Source organism: Carcharodon carcharias, chromosome 22, assembly GCF_017639515.1.
Source record: "Carcharodon carcharias isolate sCarCar2 chromosome 22, sCarCar2.pri, whole genome shotgun sequence".
Classification (NCBI taxonomy): Eukaryota; Metazoa; Chordata; class Chondrichthyes; order Lamniformes; family Lamnidae; genus Carcharodon; species Carcharodon carcharias.
In genome coordinates, this window is record NC_054488.1 from 33,658,082 (window position 1) to 33,677,007 (window position 18,926).

Below are 18,926 nucleotides of genomic sequence, written 5' to 3' on the forward strand. Positions count from 1 at the left end.
CTGCTGCTTACTGCAGGACTAGCATCTTCCTGCTGCCTGCAGGGAACACTGTTATTCTACAGGCTCACACAGCCTCTAGAATCACCTCCAAGGAAGAGTCAGAAACAGAGCAGCAGCCTTTACCACATCTCACTTCCATTTTTCCTGAATCCAACAGAATCAACCTGAACCCAGCCCCAGTCTGTTTACAAAGAAACCCATTTGGAATGGTTGATGACTTTGATATAACCGGAATTTTGTGTCGTCTGAGTTTGACTCATTGCAATTTCACTGTGTATACGATGGACGACTGCACTTATTTTGGATCCCGTTTTTTATAAAATAATTTTTATAGTTGGACAAAGGAGTAGGAAAAGTTATTTGAATGTCAATTAGGGAAAATGTGAGCATTGCTTATAACTGACAACATTATCCCAATTGTACAGAGATTACTGTCTTTAGGAGTTTTGGAACTATGAGAAATAATGAACTACAAATTGTTACAGCTGAATATGTTAATTCAAATCAAATTTTATGGGCAAAATTTTGAGCTCTGCGGGCGCATGCCCAACCCCCTCGAGTGTAAAATGACGTGCATTGGCATCGGGCAAGTGTTCTGACGTCAACGTGCAGTTGCGCAATATTTTGATAAGGCCATGAAATTATCAATTAAGTTGAATTTTTTGCTGCCCATCCAACATTACAGTTGGCGGGCAGGCGAAAAGGCCAAGTGGCCTTTGCACTTTTTAGGCAACCTCATCCATGGGTAAGATGAGGTTTCCTAAAGCAAATAAAAATAAAATAAAAATTTAAAAACCTAATTAATACCATGTCCCTGCTCACATGACCGTGTCACATGAGAGGACATGTTCATGACATTTTTATTTTCTTCATTTTTTTTTGAGAACTCTTCATCTCCCTGAAGCAATGAAGTGTGGACACGCATGCAAGTGCAAAGGTCGCACTTACCCCGCTCGCATCCCCCCCACCCCCCACCACCACACACCACCCCCCCCCCCACCCCCCTGCATAGGCAGCACTGAGCGCTGCCACTCACGTTTCACATTGAGCTGGCCTTAATTGGTCCTCCAGCGTGAAATCGTCTTCCGACCCCAATCGCATGTGGCGGTCGGCTTCCTGACTGCCCCACCAAGCCTGGCCGACATGGGTGAAATTCTGCCCTGAGTACCAGAAATCATGAATTAATTATTTTGCTGCTTTTATTTCAGCAACTGCTTTTACTGCAGTTCCTGATCAGAATAATACCTCTGATTTGCATTATGGCATTGTGCTGAAGCCTTCACTTCCTGTTTTTCTATGAGGAAACAAGGCCACATATAAGTTAATTGCTCACTCACAACATTGGTAAGACACTGGGCTCCGAAACAAACCTACACGTGAGAGATAAAAACAAAAAACTGCGGATGCTGGAAATCCAAAACAAAAACAGAAATACCTGGAAAAACTCAGCCGGTCTGGCAGCATCGGCGGAGAAGAAAAGAGTTGACGTTTCGAGTCCTCATGACCCTTCAACAGAACTACACATGAGAACTTGACCCTCAATCCTGCCTGGTGTCTTTCAAGGAGTATCACTATTTTACAGCAGGGATAGTAAATGGATCAGTGTGCAGCAACACAACACTTTAAAAGGGAAGAAAATCTTAGAGTCACTTGTACTTTAAAAATATACTTCCTGTTAACTGATTACAGGAATACTGTTTGGTCTGTGTGCTGGACAGCATTTCTCACTCAGTAAAAGAGGAAATGTGATTGCAGGCAACTACTTTGGAAATGTGAGGTAAAGAAAGGATTTCTCACATTTTCAAAACTGTGCAAATGGACAGTTATATTTACACATTAGGTATGTCTGTAAATCACTTTGCTGTAAAACAAATTGATCTATTTTTCTCTATAACATGTTGATTTACCACATTGTTTTGAACAGTTGGAGCCATTTGATACAAGTGAAAAATTATATAACTTTATTGTGATATCTACTTTGACTGAGATTCTGGCTTCATTTTTGCTGAATAACATATATAAATACATTTTAAAAAATTATTGATGATTTTTTACTTTATCTTAATTTTGTATAAATAGATAATGTACAAAGATGGCTATCATTGGTGTATCACTGGCACTTTCCAGATGTTCCTGAGGATGAGATTAATTATCCTGATCTTGTCAAATAAAATTTCTCTGATCTTAATTCTAATTCAGGCAAATTTGCATTACACCTTTGAAAAATGTGTATCTTTAAGTTCATTTTCTTCAGAGAGATAATTGTGTCAAGCCAGTCCTGCATGATGGTATTATAAATCTTCAAAGCTATATTTTAAAGGTTACATTTTCAAGAAGACTGGAACTCAAGTTCACTCCGAGGACTGCCAAATGCTTTTGAGGATAAAGTTATCTCTCGAGAGGACAAAGTTAACCTCTGGTTTGATTTATGACTCACTGAGTTGGGGCCAGGGGATTGTTTAATAGGTGGATATCCATTTACCAAATCAGGCAGCAGAAGACATTTTGTGAATCGCAACTGTTTTATTGTTAAACTATAGTTCAGTGCAAATACCAGTTTCCACTCTTCCCTGCTGGGTCGTTTCCCTGTCCAGAAGCAAACCCAACCTCTACTGGAGGAAAACTCATGTTTTATTAGAGTTTTCCTGTCAGGTCCAATAATTTTTCCTGGAACTCTCCATTCCCTGCGTCCTTCTCTCTTATAATAAACCGGGTCACCAGAACAGAAAACTCCCCTAGATGATCGTATATGTTGTCCTAATGCGCTCCTAATTTTTTCTTCAGCTTAGATAAACACTTTCCTGTTGGCATGTAGTAGCACATTTAAGTGGGTTAAGTGGGTTAAGTGGGTTAAGTGGGTAAAGTAAAGCTAATAATTGTTCCCTCTAGTGCTGGAGAGTTGTCATATAGCATTGAAGGCAATCTTGGATTCCAGCCATGTACTAGTTGGTTCGGGCTTTAGCCGCTAGTGATCTCTAAGGAATTTTTCACATGTACTGCCCATGCCAGTGCCATTTCTAACTTGCAGTTTGGCTGATCTGCCAGTACTTTGTGTAACAGTTCATCAATTATGGCATGGTTTCTAACGCACAAGTCATGCCGAGCGGTCTTTTTGCAGTGGTATGCATGACCATAATATTTAAGTTCTCACAGATGCCCCTAACTTGTCCTAAACCTCATGGGCAGATTTTTGCCATCGGCAAGCAGGGGGTGGGGCCCGCTTGCCAACGTGTAAATTGACGAGGGATGATGTTGGGCGGAACTCCCGAACTCATCCCGCCCCATTTAAATTTTCAGGAAGGCGGGCCTGCAGCAAATCAGCTGTGCACCCGCTGACCTGTCAATGGCCAATTGAGGACATTGACAGGATCATTTAATCAATTAAAGGACCTGCCTGTCCAACCTTAAGGTTGGTGGGCAGGCTTGGAGCCCCAGCGGCAAATAGAGAAAACATGAAACCTCATCCACAGGCAGGATGAGATTTCATGTAGGGTGTTAAAAATTTTCATAAAGTTAATCTGTAAATTATGAACATGTCCCATCTCATGTGACATTGGCACATGAAGGGGACATGTTAGGAATTTTTTTTTCTATTTTTAATCTTTTTCAAAGTGGAAATAATGTCCCTGAGGCTGCACTTAGCCTCAGGGAGATGTGTGCTCTTTCGTGCGCATGCGTGAAAGAGCGCACTCTCAGTTTAGGGATTTCTCCCCCACTTACACAGGAAGTGCATAGCGTTTTCCATCAGATGTCACGCTGGACGGGCCTTAATTGGCCCGCCCATGTAAAATGGCGGTGCAGCCTGCTTCGCTAGCGGGGATTGGCTCCCTGCCTGCCGGAGATTGGGTCGGGCCCACCGGCCCGACAGGCAGAAAATTCTGCCCCACCTGTTTATAATTTATATAAATAACTTTGATGAAGGGATGGGTGGGATGGTTGTCAAATTTGCTGATAACACAAAGATAGGTAAGAAAGTAATTTGTGAAGAGGACATAAAGACACTACAAAAAGATATAGATAGGTTAAGTGAGTGGGCAAAGATCTGGCAAATGGACTATAATGTGGGAAAATGTGAAATTGTCCATTTTGACAGGAAGAATAAAAGAGAAGCATATTATCTAAATGGTGAGTATGAATCACAAAAGGCTAGTATGCAGGTACAGCAGGTAATTAGGAAAGCTAATAGAATTATCATTTATTGCGAAAGGAGTTGAATACAAAAGTAGGAGGTTATGCTTCAGTTGTATTGGGCACTCATGAGACCACATTTGGAGCACTGTGTACAGTATTCGTCACCTTATTCAAGGAAGGATGTAATTGCATGGGAAGCAATTCAGAGAAGGTTTATCAGACTAATACCTGGAATGGTTGGGTTGTTTTATGGTAAAAGGTTGGACAGACTAGGCTTTCATCTGCTGGAGTTTAGAAGAGTAAGAGGGTAAAATCCTGAGGGGTCTTGACAGGGTGGATGTGGAGGGGATGTTTCCTCTTATGGGAGAATCTAGAACTAAGGGTCATTTAAAAATAAGGGGGCGCCCATTTAAAACAGGAATGAGGTGAAATTTTTTCACTCAGAGGTTTATGAGTCTTTGGAACTCTCTTCCTGAACAGGCAGTTGAAGCAGAGTCTTTGAATATTTTTAAGGCAGACATGGATAGATTCTTGGAAAGCAAGGGGGTGATAGGTTATCGGGGGTAAGTGGGATGCAGATTTTAGGTTACTATCAGATTAGCCATGATCTTATTAAATGGTGGACAGGTTTGAGGGGCTGAATGGCCTACTCCTGCTCCCTGTTTGTATGTCCGTATGTCATTCGCAAGTTCACCTCCATTATCTGTTAAGAATTTTGTTGGTGACCCAAGGCCTGTGCCGACCTATTTTCCATGACTTTATCCACTATTGTCCATCTGTCCTTATTATTTATTACCATAGATATGCTGAATCTGGTTGCCATATCTGCACAATGTAACAAATAAATACTCTGATCCTTATCCCATACCACTTTGTTAAATTCCTGGGCTAATGGGACACTTATAACCTGGTGCAGTGTTGTCTTCCGATATTTAATATATATATCACATTGAGATGTGATCTGTTCTCCGAGGGATTCATATTCTTTATCCACAACTCTGGCATCCTTTAGCAGTAGCTTTAACTTTTGTGTTGAAGGATGGTTGTTTATGCAACCCAGAAATACACGGGTTATCGTTAATAGGTGTTTCTGTTGTAACTCCAAATATTACTATGTAAGGAATTGTCCAAAAATCAGGAACCAACTGTTTGAAGCAATTCAGTCAACAGGTGGTTTACTTCTCTTCTTGTTGACCAACTTTTATCTCCAGAGGTCAATAATACTTCTTGAGCTTCTTGACAGGAAATCCTCGGTTTCCTCAATGGAATACAGTAATGTCTGGATCCGGTGAACTGTTACTTCACCACTTTACCACAGACAAATGCTTTGTCATTCTCCATGCCCTACCGCATCTTTACTTTTTTCATTGAAGACTTACATAGAAGTAACGGCATGTCATTATGAACCACATCAGTGCCGATGAATTGACGCATTCTTACAATTTCACATGGGAGGACCACTCTCTTTAAAGATGTTAATGTATTATCATCCCTGAATCGAAAGCAGATAGTTCTTTCACATTCCTTGACCCTATCTTTATCTACTTTGTCAAGGATTTTCAAATAACAGTTTAGCCAATTGATCCCACACACTGTTGAGGTACAGCCACAATCTAGTACAGCACAATTGAATGAGTCGGCAATCAAGATACTGATGGGCTGACTTAAGTTTTCAATTACTAATACAATAGTTACTTGCTGTTCATCCTTATCATCTTCATCATCAGAACCACCTGTTTACTGAGTTGCTTCAAATAGTTGATTCCTGATTTTTGGACAAATCCTTACCTGTAATATTTGGAGTTACAACGGAAACACCTATTAACTATATCCCATGTAATTCTGGGATGCATCCGCTGTTGGTTCTCACCCCTTGTGCTTCACCTTGAACTATAAATCTATTAAAAGTACGACCCACCTCTGAACGCCTTCCAGCAATTCCTTCTTTGTACAAGCGCCTGTGACTAGGCTCCCAGTTGATTTTGAGAGTCAGTAATCATGGAGTCCTCCATTCTTCGTACTACTGCAGAATTTCCAACATCTCTCGCGAATGTAGCCAGAAATGATTGTTTCCCCCTAAATTTTTTGAAAGCAGCAGCTTGTTCAAAAAGAGAGTCATCGCCATGAAATTGAACACCTGTCAAAACCAAGTCTATCCATGTGTGAGATTTGTGCACAGTCTAATAATTTGAACACAAATACAGGCTCCAGAATTTCCAGATCGAATTTCTTTAGTCTTTTATATAACCTCTCAAAATTCATAACATATTCTTCTATGGACTGATTGTCCATTCTTCTTAAATTTATCAAATATTGTCCATGCCTCACAGGATTCTAATAAGTCATCTTTTTTGCAAATCCTGTCCATAAATTGTAGTAGTATCTTACTTCTTCCTGGTAAAGAAAAGACCAAAGCCATACCTTGCTTCCTTTTGGCTAGAGAAGTGACCCGAGTCCACGTGTCCACCTCATTCTTCCATTGTTTGTATGGTTCCAGTTCCAAAACGACTGGTGGGTGTTCATAATTTCTGATCCTGCAGCGTGACTCAGCAATTTCACCTTAAAAGTGCCAGGAGCTTTGGTTTTGTCAGAAACAGGGATTGCTTTCTGTTCTCGAGCCTGAAGAGATCGAAGTCAATCCTCTGCTACCATGTTTAATAGGTGGATCCCTGTCTACCAAATCAGGTGGCAGAAGGCATTCTGTGAATCACAACTGTTTTATTGTTAAACTATAGTTGAGCACAAATACCAGTTTCCACTCTTCCCTTCTGGATTTCTTCCCTGTCCAGAAGCAGAAAAACCCTACTGGGGGTGAAGTTTGCCCTGGTTTACTCTTAAAGGGGCCTGAATTTCTAACATTGTTAGCAATAAACCAAGTCACTCAACACCTTCTTTGTAAAAATGCAGATTTGCCATATCCAAAACAAAAGATTTCAGCCACCTAAAACCTCAGGTGGGAGAAGGATAGCAGACTGTTGTTTGAATTACCACAATTCCTTATTTGGACCATAACTTGACACTCGTTGCAAGGTCACATGGATAAGGCTTTAATCTGTGCTCCCTGCTAAAAGATATAGCAGAAAATTCAAACTGCCTTTCAGTAACATCTTCAGAGACTTTGAGATGGAATTCCGTCTGAGAGGAGTCCGGCAAGCAAAGCCATCTGCCTGCTGCAGTTAATTAGGCAGCCAAAGTGCTTGTCTGCAGTACCTTGTATGAGAAACAAGGACCCTTTCTCTTTTAATCTGTTCCATCATCCAGATCACCAGAGAAAGCAACCTCTGGATAGATCAACTACAGGAACGATCATAGCAACTGAGAAATCACTGCATTTTTGAGACTTTCACTTTAACCAAAGTTACAACTCAACTAAGAACATCAGGCCTGCACTGAAATAGAGACTGAGTTAAATTGCATTTTCATAATTACTGTTTTATCTTCATCCATATCTAATATTTATGTGCGCATGATAGTGTGGGTGAGTCATGTGAGTGAGACGTCACATTTTCGTTCATCTTCGGGGCGAGCTTGTGAGAAATAAACTATCCTTCATTTTGAAATACAGAAGCTTGCTGCTGGGCTATTTACATTGACTCAATCGCTGCAAGGGTAAGAAATATACACATCCACATATAAATATTTTTGATCGGGGCACATAAAAGGAAACACCCAAAAATTGTCCTTGACACTTAAATTGCTAATTTTGCATGTAATATCACTTGGATATTGTTAACAGCTTTCCTGTTAACATATTCTATGCTTCCTTCTTGAGAAGGCACTGAATCCTTGCTGTCTTGATATTCCTTGGGTGTTGATCCATCTCCAATAGCTTGTCAATACTCCTGTGTCAGCCATGGCTGTGAATGTAAGCAGGTTATTTAGCACTGAGAGATTTTAAAATGAAACCTGACACTGGTGTGTGATTTTAACTTGATGTTACTGGGTTGGTAATGATCTTAATCATGCTATGTCAGCAACCTATTCTGTTTGCAATGCTTTGGCTTCCAGCATTTTTGCAGTTACCACTGAATTTCCCAGGCAAACCTCCTGTTTCAAGCAATGGACCTTTCTTTAATATTTAAATTGGGGGGTCAAATGACAGGCATAGGACATTGATTTCCATTTTAGGACAGAACTGGTTGATTGTATGTGTGCATATTTGATTGCCAGGACAACGGACAAGGTCTGAAAAAGATACATTTTGACTTATTTTTGTGGGACTGGAGTGCTCTTCCTGGGCAGAGAAACGTTATCTGGCCTACTGTTGCCCTGGACATCTTTCTCTTATTTAGCCCCATCTATGATTGCTCTCCTGCCCCAACTTACCTTGGCTGCCAGTCTGGTTAGATGATATTGCACCTGTCCAAATCCAGAGAGAATTATCTGAGAGAAAAGAAATGCAGGTCTAAGTTGATCTTGCACAGACATGAAGGGATGAAAGACCTCCTTTTGAGCTGTGGGAGAGTCCAGAACCAGAGGGTCTGAGGATACAGGGTAGACCATTTAGGACAGAGATGAGGAGAAATTTCTTCACCCAGAGAGTGATAAGCCTGTGGAATTCACTACCACAGAAAGTAGTTGAGGCCAAAACATTGTATGTTTTCAAGAAGGATTTGGATATAGCTCTTGGGGTGAAAGGGATCAAAGGATATGGGGAGAAAACGGGAGCAGGCTATTGCGTTGGATGATCGGCCATGATCATAATGAATGGAGGAGCAGGCTCGAAGGGCCGAATGGCCTACTCCTGCTCCTATTTTCTATGCATGTTCCTATGTAAACCTGTGTTCTCTGGTTCTCGATACTTTCATGAGTGGAAACAGTTTCTTCCTATTTACACTGTCCAGACCTCTCGTGATTTTGAAGACCTCTATGAAATCTCCTTTCAGACCCCTCATCTACAAGGAAAATAGTCCCAATTTCACAAAATTTATTTAAATATTTTCAGGAAAAATTCTTTACTTTGCCTCTCATTCTGGACCTTCTGGGTGTTTCCAAGGGGAGAATTTTACCCTTGGTGGGTGTGCGGGCCCCACCTGCTCTGCGGCGGGCGGACAGCCGAACCCTGCCACCGAAATGGGGACCGCCGCCATTTTTAGTGGGCTGGCCAATTAAGGCCCCCCCCCCCCCCCCCCAGCGTCCTGCCCGAGGGGAAGCGCTGTGCACTTCCTGTGCGGGGTGGAGGGATTCCCCATCTGCTAAAGTGCTGTCTCAGGGAGATTACTGACAGTGCAAAAATCTTTAAAAATAGAAAGATTAAAAAATTATTAACATGTCCCCCTCATGTGACAATGTCACACGAGATGGGATATGTTAATAAAAAGGACATAAACTTAATTGCACTTCTTAAAAATGGACATGAAACCTCCTCCCGCCATTGGGTGAAGTTTCATGTATTATCAGAAGCCCGCTGGGGCTCTGGGCCTGCCCACCAGCCTTAAGGTTGGACGGGCAGGTCTTTAAATATCTTAATGAGCCTGTCAATGGCCTTAATTGGTCATTGACAGGTCGGCGGGTGGACAGCTGATTTCGCTGTCCGCCCGGCTTCCTAAAAATTTAAAGGGACCGGGATGACATCAGGGGTTCCTCCCAATGTCATCCCGCGTCATTTTCCAGTCAGCGAGTGGGCCCCACCCCCAAATCGCTGACGGGAAAATTCAGGCCCATGTGTATCCTGAGCAGCGCTGGTGGGGAAAGTTCAGTGACGGCTCAGATACAATTGTTTTATTGCCAACTCACTTGGGCCCAGTCATATCAAAAGGGATAGTTTAAAATGTAATGAAAGGAGGACAGCCAGTCTTTTGTTACATTCATTTTCAACAGCACAGGTATACAGAGACAGGGAAGGGTTGAGGAGCTACAGATATGCTTTGTTAACTTCTCTGCATTAAATTTTATCTGCCACTTGTCTGCCCATTCCACTAACCTGTCTATATCCTTTTGAAGATTAAAACTATCTTCATCACAGTTCACAAGATTGCAAGTTTTGTATCATCCACAAATTTTGAAATTATGCCCTAGACCAAGTCTAGATCATTAATATATATTGAGGAGAGCAGAAGCCCCCACACCGATCCCTGGGGAATCCCACTATAAACTTTCCTCCAGTTGGTAAAACAATCATTTATCACTCTGTTTCCTGTCCCTCAGCCAATTTTGTATCCATATTGCTACTGCTCCTTTTATTTCGTGAACTTGAATTTTTTTTTACAAGATTGTTGTGCAACAATTTATCAAATAACATTTGGAAGTCCATATACATCAAATCAGGGCCTAAATAGCCAAGTGGTTATGGTACTGGGTTTGTAACCCCCAAGATCAAGAATTCAAATCTCACAAGGGCAAACTATGAAACAATGTAATTTCATCGAAAGAGGAACAGATGGAAATGTGTTTGTACTCAAAAGAATTACAATGGCCAACCTGCTTGGCTTAAATAGCCCAGTGGTTATGGTACTGGGCTTGTAACCCCAAAATCAAGAGTTCAAATCTCACAATGGCAAACAACTTAACTTCATCTGAAACAGATGGAAACAGGTTTGGACAAAAGATTGCACTGGGTTGCTGCCAAGGTTCAGAGTCCCTGGCTTAGGGAGGGTGGTCAGGTGCTAGTGTGCCTTCACACACAGGTGGTGACTTTCTGCCTTCAGACCCTGCAGTGATACCTCTAAATTGAGCCTCCTCCTAGATGGTGTGCCCTGATGACATATTTCTTCCGTCAGGTGCACGGCCTGAATTATGACGTGCAGCTCCTGTTTACAGAACAGATGGGCCTCGGTGGCTCCTTGCAGGTGTTGCCCATCTTTTACCAGGACCTGATCAAAGCCTGGAAAGTGGTCGCCTCGCGACGCAGCTCTCCCCCGTCAGGAGTAGCGGCTATCGTCAGAGAGCCACTGCTCAGGAATCCGCCCCTCCGTCCTTTTCAGTGGTTGGCGGAGAGGAGGGCTGTGGCCGCAGGGGTGACCAGGATCGGGGACGTGCTGGGTGGCGGAGGACTGGGCTGGATGCTCCCGCAGGAGTTGGCGCGACGCGCGTCTGTGAGTGTCCAGGTCGCAGCCGATGCCATCCAAGACCTGAGAACGGTCGTGCTCGGACCCGACGTTATTTTGGGTCTTGAGGTGGCCCAGGTGCGCGGTGGTCTTCCGTCTGAACGTTCCCCTGTTCGGACAGAATTCCACATTGGCCCCAAGACCCGAACCCTCCCTCGGGTGCTGGTGCCCCGCAATATGAGCCGCCTCGGGGACATGCCCTCTGTGCCTTTTAGCACGGCAAAGAGGAGTTTTTTGTATGGACTGCTGCTGCACACCTTCCATTTTCTCGCCCTTGTCCGCCGCCCCGACACGCCCTGGCGTGCCTTGTTGCCGTCCGGCGGCGGAGGCCCCCGATGGGAGGCCCTCTATGGAGGTGTCCTCCCCCTTTCTATCGGGGACCTGGGTTGGAGGGTGTTGCATGCAGCAGTCCCCTATAATAAGAGGATGCATAGGTTCACAGACTCTCAGGACACGTGCCCTTTTTGCGGTCTTGTGGAGTCCGTGGACCATGCATATATAGGGTGTTGCAAGCTGCACTCCCTTTTTAGTTATTTGAAAAACCTTTTATTGATGTTTTGTTTGCACTTCAGCCCCACGCTCCTGATCTATGGGCACCCGGTGTGGAAGGGGGTCGGGAAGGAGGAGGACCTCCTCGTGAACCTGCTCCTGGGCCTGGCCAAGTTGGCCATTAACAGGTCCAGGCAGTGGGCGATCGACGGGGGAGTCCTGCCCGATTGTTTGTCCCTCTTCCGCGGCTACGTTCGCTGCCGGATGTCCCTGGAGAGGGAGCACGCGGTCTCTGCTGACAAGCTCGAGGCCTTCCGTGCTCGGTGGGCACCGCGGGGACTGGGGTGTTTTGTTGACCTCTTTAATCACATTTTGATTTAAAGTTTGTAAGGTTCCTTTAAACTTTGTCCTTGGTTTTACAGCTGACCTGAATTAGGGGCTGTGCCTGATTTATCCCAATTTTGTTGATTTAGTTTAATTATTTTCATTTTAAAAGATTATCAAGAGTTCAAATCTCTGTTGAGGCAATTGTGGATTCAGTTTGTTGCTTGACACTGAGGATAGAAGGTGTGTGTTGTTGGTGCTCCTCAGTGTTGCTGTGCCTGATACTGCTGCTGCTGCTTTGGGGTTGTTGCTTCTGCTGCTGCCTTGCCCCTGTGGGGCCAAAGGAGAGAGAGAAGAACAACAGGTGTTGCTGCTACAGGACAGGAAGGCCAGGAGGCCAGGACTGTGTTCAAAAACAACATCCTAGGTGGGTGTCCAGACTATTGTTTGTCTAAGGTGGGGGCATTTAAAGACTGTGATTTGTAGGGGGAGGCAAGAAGACTGCCAGAGGGTTTGGGGAAGGAAGAGAGGGTGGGTGTGTGTGTGGTGAAACCATCTTTCTGCCAGCCCTTTCCCGTAAGACCAGCAGTAGCTGGTGAAGACATCACCTCCCCCCTGCCTGAAGACCATCAGGCCCCCACCCAACTTCCATCCAACATTGGAGACACCCACCTGGACTTTTACCCCTTTCCCTCCTGTGCCTCCCTGTCCTTTACTCCTCTCCCTCCTCTCCTCTCCTGCCTAAAAGAGGGGAGGTTATTTCTACTTCTCTCCCCCACCCCCTTCCCTCCCTAGGGAGGAACACTATATATCTTTTACAAAAAAAAATATATATATATATATATATAAAAAAATAAAAATTAAAAATAAAATGGCCAATCCTTCCCAGGGTGGGTGTGGCTCTGGCCCTAAGGCCAATTCACCATCGCCTGTGGCCAGGCCCTCGAGGGCTAATGTGGAGGCGGTTATGTCTCTGGTGACAGGGCCTCAGAAGAAGACCTATGCGGGGGTGGCTGCTTCGGCGGCTCCTGCTGCTCCTGCTGCCCTGTCGCCTTTCTGCCTCCTAAAGAAGGCCCTCGGGGTAAAGTGCTATGCTCACCCTGAGATGACAATAGAGGCCTTCGTTAAGGCTATGGCTGGGGTCGTCGGCCCCTCAGCCATAGTAGCGGCCTCCAAAATGTACGGGAGGCCATATTCTTCTTGAGGTCCGAGCGGGCGGTGCACCTCGCCCTGCAGAAGGGGCTCACTGTGGACGGGACTTTTCTGGCGGTGGAGCCCCTTGAGGCCACCGCCCAGAGAATTATCATTTCAAATGTCCTGCCCTTCCTACCCAGTGAGCTCCTCCTCCCCCACCTTAATAAACTGGGGGAGGTCAGGTCGGGGGTTGCACCAATCCCGCTTGGCCTCAAAGACTCGGCCCTCCGCCATGTGTACTCCTTCCGGCGCCAGGAATTTGTCCGCTTGGCCCGGGAGGAGTGCCTGGAGGGGGCCTTTGCGATTAATTTTGAGGGGACCACCTATCGGGTCTTCTGGACTGCAGAGGGCGTGCAGTGCCATGCTTGTAAGGAGGCGGGGCACGTGAGGAAGAACTGCCCCGCCTCCAAGGCCACGAGCCCCACCCAAGCGGCCGCGGATGGCACTGCCCCTCCTCCCCCCGCCACCACTCCATCTCCCTCCCCGCAAGGGGAAGCGACGCTGGCGGCCACTGCCATCTCGGCTGCCGGTGAGGCGGGGGGGAGAGTCCCCGCGACGTAAGAAGGTGCGGAGGAAGACCTGTAACACTGAGGCGGCCCCAAGACTCCCCAAACCCCCCAAACACCTGCAAGCACCGGCTCGGGGGAAAAAACGTCATCCGGCCCTGGCGTGGTGTCCGCGTGTGCTCCCGGGCCCGTGGGCGCTAAGGTGCCAAGTTCTGGGCCCGGCGTCGTCCCTGTGCGTGCTCCCGGGGCCGGCGGGAAAAAGACGCGGAACCCCGAGCCGGGGAAAGAGAAACCGAAACCCCAGAGGGTGGATTGTCCGGGAGGGCTGGACAAGGAGGAAGGGGCCTCGGAGATGAAGGTCTCCCTAGCCCTCATCCTGACCCGGAAGAGACGTCATGCTTCGGAGGAGGAAGTGGGCGACGCCCAAACTGCAGAAGTTGGGTGTGTCCCTTCCCCCGATGAAGAGGTGGTGGCGTCTCCACCTAGTAAAACCTCGCCCTGGCCTCTGGGGGAATCCATAACCCCTACCCCCATATCCACTGTTCCCCCCCTCAACACGTTGCAGTCCCCTGAACAGGGCCCCTCGGGGGTCACTGAGGGCACCTCCCTTGAGGTGGTGCCCGACTCCAACACCCTCAATACCCCCGAGGTACCTTCTGGCTCATCGGGAGACTGTAGCTTTGAAAATTTAAAAAATGTTAATGGGTCATTGGGTGGCGGTGAGAAGGAAGGCCTTCCCGCTCCCTCCCAAACCTTAGCACCGGGCATCCTAGTTTTAGGTCAGGAGTTTGTCCTGAGCTCTTCGGATGACCCGGTGCCGGGAGGAGAGCGGGCATCAGAACTGCTGCTGCCCTCTGACCCGAAAACGGTAAAGGAGACCAGACAGGACCCCTCTGGCCTTGATCCTGGGGATGGGATCGAGGTACAGGTGGAGCCAGCTGGCAGCTCCGAATCAGCCCCCGTACTCAATGCGGGGGAGGGGTTGGAAGCTGGAGGCGACGACCAGGAGGAGGACGGGGTGTCGGTGGTGAGCATTGGGGATTACGCCGAGTCGCTCTCAAGCGAAGCGGTGGATCCCCTGGTGCCCTCCACTGACTCCCCCCTCATCCCCCCAAGGGCACTCCGGGACTTTCTGTTGGGGCACCGCGGTCGCCGAGACAGGGTTCAGTTGGCCTTGGACCGGTGGCATTCGTTTCCGCTGGTGTTTTGGTCCACTCGCGAGGCTCTCAAGGCTCCCGAGTTGGATAGGAACGCACGGCGGAGGGTCCAAATGTTTCTCGCTGGGCTCCTGAAGGAGAGGAAGGACTAAAAGTCCTCTTCTTCTTTTACTACTTAAGGTGAAGGTTTGATGTACCTTTGACAATGAAGACAACTATAGCCAGACTCAACATCCACGGCAGCAGGGACGCACAGCGCAGGTTCCAGAACTTCTCGGTCCTCAGGGACGGGAAGTATGCGTTGTGCTTCCTGCAAGAAACCCATACCGTTCCGGGAGACGAAGCCACGTGGCTCCTGGAGTGGCGAGGGCGGGTCTACATGAGTCACCTAGCCTCCAATTTTGGCGGGGTGGCTATCGTGTTGGCCCCGCATTTTCAGCCGGAGATCTTGGGGGTCAAGGAGCCGGTGCCAGGCCGGTTGCTGCACCTGACTGTGCGTCTTGGGGGGGGGCGGTGCTTCACTTTGTGAATGTGTACGCTCCCCTGGGCATGCAGCAGCAAACGAGCTTCTTTGAAGAAGTGTCCACTCATCTCGGCTCCATCGACGCTGGCGAGTGCATCGTCCTCGGGGGGGATTTTAATTGCACCCTCGAGGACCGGGACCGTCATGGTACCCAGCACCGCACGCTAGGTGTGAGTAAGTTGCGGGACCTGGTCAGGTCCTTCGACTTAGTGGACGTCTGGCGAAATCTCCATCCTGACTCCAGCGTGTTCACCTTTGTGACACCTGGAGTCAGAGCGTCCAGACTCGACCGCCTTTACGTTTCGAAGGCATACGTGTCCTGCGTTCCGGCTGCTTCTATACAGCAGGTTCCGTGCATGGACCACCGTCTGGTGTGGGCGGAGATCACTTCGTTCTGCGCTCGGACGGGGTCCGCGTACTGGCATTTTAACAACCTGTTGTTGGAAGACCAGTGGTTCCTAGACTCGTTCTGTCGCATCTGGGCCGGCTGGAGAAGGAAGCGGGGAGACTTCCCCTCCTTGAGGCTATGGTGGGACGTGGGCAAGAGTCACGTCCGAGTTTTCTGTCAAGAGTACGCAAAGGGGTCGACAAAGAGACGCAAATCCAGGGTCGAGGAGTTGGAGAAGGAGATGCTCGACCTGGAGGCATGTCTCCGTCAGCCCAACGCGGACCCGGCCCTGCGGTCGGTGTACGATGAGCAGAAGGGCGCGCTGCGGGACCTGCAACTGATCGGGTCTCGGGGCGCGTTAGTGAGGTCGCGGATCTGGTTCCTTAAGGAGATGGACCGCGGCTCCCCCTTCTTCTATCGCTGGAAAAAAGGCACGGGGTCCGTAAACAGCTCCTTACGCTGCTGGCTGACGACGGATCCCTTGTCTCAGACCCGGAGGGCATCAGGGCCATCGCCCGAGATTACTACACTGCCCTGTTCTCTCCGGATCCGTCCAGTGAGGACGCTTGCAGAGTTTAGTGGGAGGACCTGCCGCAGGTCGGCCCGGAGTGCGCCGGAAATCTCGACTCCCCTATAAGTCTGAGGGAGCTGACCGGCGCACTCGATGGTCTTTCTAGGGTCAAAACCCCGGGACTAGACGGGCTGACCGTGGAGTTCTTCAGGGCGTTCTGGGACGTCTTGGGGAGCGACTTCGCGGGGGTCCTGGGGGAGAGCATTGCTACCGGGGAGATGCCCCTTTCGTGGCGCAGGGCCGTGATTGCCCTGCTGCCGAAGAAGGGGGACCTCCGCCTTCTTAAAAACTGGCGCCCGGTCTCCCTCCTCAGCACGGACTACAAAATCTTCGCCCGAACCATGTCTTCTTGGCTCGGCACCGTGCTGGACCACATGATCCACCCTGACCAGTCCTACACTGTCCCGGACCGAACCATTTATGATAACATCCATCTGGTCCGGGACATCATCCACCATTCCCAGAGAGCTGGTCTGTCGAGCACCTTCCTGTCTCTCGATCAGGAGAAGGCGTTCGACAGGGTGGATCACGGATACTTACTCGGAACTCTGCAAGCGTTCGGGTTCGGGATGCATTTTGTCTCCCGGATCCAACTTCTGTACACCGCCATGGAGTGTCTAGTGAAGGTTAACGGGTCCCTGACGGCACCCCTTCGCTTTGGGAGAGGGGTACGTCAGGGCTGCCCCCTGTCTGGCCAGTTGTATTCTATTTGCATGGAGCCTTTCCTGCGCCTCTTGCGGAGGAGGTTGTCGGGATTGGTTCTGCGCGGGCCGGGCATCGGGGTGGTCCTTTCGGCTTACGCCGATGACGTGCTCCTTATGTTTAGTGACCCGGCTGACCTGCGGAGGATGCGCGAGTGCCAGGAGGTCTACTCTGCCACTTCTTCTGCCAGGATCAACTGGGAGAAATGTTCTGGACTCCTGGTCGGTCAGTGGCAAATGGATCCCCTACCCAAGGAGCTCAGGCCTTTCACCTGGAGCAGGACCAGCCTCCTCTACCTGGGAGTCCATCTCTGCCCTGCTGAGGAATCATGGCCGGCAAACTGGCAGGAACTGGAGACGAAAGTCACCGCTCGCCTGCGGTGCTGGACAGGACTGCTCCGAGTGCTATCTTACCGGGGTCGAGTTCTGGTCATAAACCAGCTGATCGCCGCCATGTTGTGGTATCGACTGGTCACTTTGACCCCTCCCCCGGACTTTGTCACAAGAATCCAGAAATTGTTAGTCGACTTCTTCTGGGACAAAAGATTGCACTGGGTCGCTGCTGAGGTTCTGAGTCTCCCGCTTAGGGAGGGTGGTCAGGCGCTAGTGTGCCTACGCACACAGTTGGCGACTTTCCGCCTTCAGACCCTGCAGCGATACCTCTACGTCGAGACTCCTCCTAGATGGTGTGCCCTGACGACGTATTCCTTCTGTCAGGTGCACGGCCTGAATTATGACGTGCAGCTCCTGTTTATAGAACAGCTAGGCCTCGGTGGCTCCTTGCAGGCGTTGCCCGTCTTTTACCAGGACCTGATCAAAGTCTGGAAAGTGGTCGCCTCGCGACGCAGCTCTCCCCCGTCAGGAGTAGCGGCTATTGTCAGAGAGCCGCTGCTCAGGAATCCGCCCCTCCGTCCTTTTCAGTGGTTGGCGGAGAGGAGGGCTGTGGCCGCAGGGGTGACCAGGATCGGGGACGTGCTGGGTGGCGGAGGACTGGGCTGGATGCTCCCGCAGGAGTTGGCGCGACGCACGTCTGTGAGTGTCCAGGTCGCAGCCGATGCCATCCAAGACCTGAGAACGGTCGTGCTCGGACCCGACGTTATTTTGGGTCTTGAGGTGGCCCAGGTGCACGGTGGTCTTCCGTCTGAACGTTCCCCTGTTCGGACAGAATTCCACATTGGCCCCAAGCCCCAAACCCTCCCTCGGGTGCTGGTGCCCCGCAATATGAGCCGCCTCGGGGACATGCCCTCTGTGCCTTTTAGCACGGCAAAGAGGGGCTTTTTGTATGGACTGCTGCTGCACACCTTGCATTTTCTCGCCCTTGTCCACTGCCTGGACACACCCTGGCGTGCCTTGTTGCCGTTCGGTGACGGAGGCCCCCGATGGGAGGCCCTCTACGGAGGTGTCCTCCCCCTTTCTATCGGGGACCTGGGTTGGAGGGTGTTGCATGCAGCAGTCCCCTATAATAAGAGGATGCATAGGTTCACGGACTCTCAGGACACGTGCCCTTTTTGCGGTCTTGTGGAGTCCGTGGACCATGCATATATAGGGTGTTGTAGGCTGCACTCCCTTTTTAGTTATTTGAAAAACCTTTTATTGATGTTTTGTTTGCACTTCAGCCCCACGCTCCTGATCTATGGGCACCCGGTGTGGAAGGGGGTCGGGAAGGAGGAGGACCTCCTCGTGAACCTGCTCCTGGGCCTGGCCAAGTTGGCCATTAACAGGTCCAGGCAGCGGGCGATCGACGGGGGAGTCCCGCCCAATTGTTTGTCCCTCTTCCGCGGCTACGTTCGCTGCCAGATGTCCCTGGAGAAGGAGCACGTGGTGTCTGCTGACACGCTCGAGGCCTTCCCTGCTCAGTGGGCACCGCGGGGACTGGGGTGTTTTGTTGACCCCTTT